Below are 2,267 nucleotides of genomic sequence, written 5' to 3'. Positions count from 1 at the left end.
TAAAAAATTCTTAAAAATAATTACATTTAATTTTTTTATTACAATAAAAATTTTAACATAAAATCACATCTTAATTCAAATTAAAAACTCGAATCAACTAACTAAACGACTTCTTATTCTCGGCTAGGAATCATTGGGATGGGCGTCGACAATCGTGATCGCTGGTTGATTGTTGAAATTGAAGGTGGAGAGAAGTGAAGAGGTGATGCAGAGGAGGATTGGGTAAATCGAAATGGTAGATTTGGCATTCGTGAGAAGACGATTCGAATTGCTTCTCCTAACAATTGCACCGCCAGTCATCAAAGACAACGAAAAAGAAGAATTCATGATAGCTTGTTGCTATTTTGCTGCTCTCGCGGACATTAATGGCAGTTGTATTGATGTTAATCTTCTGGAAAAGCAATCAAGAAGACCCATTTTCTTTACAGTTTTTACTTTTGTTGTGAAGCCCATTGATAGAATCTCAGATTAATTTACTTCTTCTTTTGGTCAATACATGTTACAGCAAAAAAAAAAAAAAAGTTTCATCTTAAGAAATCGAGAATTTCTGGTAAAAAGCAATAAGGAAAGAGGGGAGAGGAAAAAAAGAGAAGGAGAGAGGAAAAAAAAAAAATAGAGAACGAGAGAAATATATTAAGACTTGATATGAATTAAAATTAATAGGTTAATAGTTTATATAAGTTAATAATAGGTCAAATTATTATTTTTGTTCATAATTTATCTGATTATGAACTATAATTTGACAAATTATTATTCATAAATCACGATTTTTATTCATAATTTGACTGACTATGAACTATAACTTAACAAATTTATTCATAATTTATCTGATTATAAATAATAACTTAATAAATTATGACCTATTAATTCCTATAACTAAAAATTAACTTATATACTTCCTTAAAATTTTCATATTAATTTATTTTCTATTATTTCCGTAAAAAAAAAAAAACACAAAAAAAAAAATAAAAGTCAGGAAAAAGAATAAAGTTTTGGATCAGAATGAGCTTAGTGGTAAAGCCATTTTAATTCTCAATCTATAGTGGATACGCTGCGCGCTCAGTCGGCCACTAGCTACTAATTATAAAATACAAAATAAAGTCGTTAATTTTATTAATTTAAATTTTATTATAGTTAAATTTTTTTATAAAAAATAACATATAATTTACTTTTGTTATAATTTAAAATTTTTATATAAAATTATATTTAAATTTAAATTAAAAATTTAAATGAATGAATTAAATGAGACTTAAATAAACCGTGGTAAACGTGCTTAATGGAGGTGTCCTAATTAGGTAAGAAAAATATTATAATATTGTTAGTCCAATAATTGCCGCGCTATATTTACTGTAGTCAAGAGCAGCTTAGTTGTAATCCACCACCTCGTCAGAAGCGGACAAAAAAGAAGGTTGATGCTTGATCAGCAAAAAAGATAGCATGAAAAGCTGTGCTAGGAATGATTGAGATATGTGGGGTTCAACAAATTGAAATAAATGAAAGATAATATTTAATATAGAAATTGTGTTAGAAATGATTGAGTTAAATAAATTAAAAAAAAAGAAGATATTTCAATTGGATGGATGCAATCAAATCGTTAATGCATATAAAAGTTCCGTTTATTTTCTTGATTTGAGTTTAAAATTTGAGTTTTGTTACAGTAAAAAGTTCTCAGAAACAGTTACATCTAACTTTTTTGTTACAGTAAAAAGCTCTCACACAAAATCACATCTCAACTCGAATTACAAACTCGAATCAACGAAGTGAACGGGTCTAAAATTTCATTCGTTTTGTTGGTTTAAAATTTTAATTTAATTTAAAATATTATATTTTTTAAATTTTTTAATTATAATAAAAAAATTTAAATGTGATATTTTTTAAAAAATTTTAACCGTAAAAATTTAAAATTAAAAAATTAAATTTATAAAATAAAGAGATTAAAATGTCTAAAAAAAGTCAAGCATGTAAATAATATAAAATGCTTAAAAGAGAAACGTTATGCATGTGAATAATTAATTATGATATTTTTTGAGGTAGTGTGTAAGCCACCACGCATAGATGAAAATACCCGCAAGGTCGACATTTCTATGGTATTGTTTATATTTTAAAATTTTGACGCGAATAATAAAAGAAAAGATATTTTTTTTGATCTATTTACATAATGTCTAAAAATATATGTAATATCAAATGAATATCCGTTAATATTTCGGATATTTTTTTGGATATTTTCACAAAATGTCCAAAAATACTTGAATTTTTTAACAAAAAAA

This window comes from Morus notabilis, unplaced genomic scaffold (assembly GCF_000414095.1).
Source record: "Morus notabilis unplaced genomic scaffold, ASM41409v2 Scaffold305, whole genome shotgun sequence".
NCBI classification, from domain to species: domain Eukaryota; kingdom Viridiplantae; phylum Streptophyta; class Magnoliopsida; order Rosales; family Moraceae; genus Morus; species Morus notabilis.
This window is presented reverse-complemented; position numbering follows the sequence as displayed.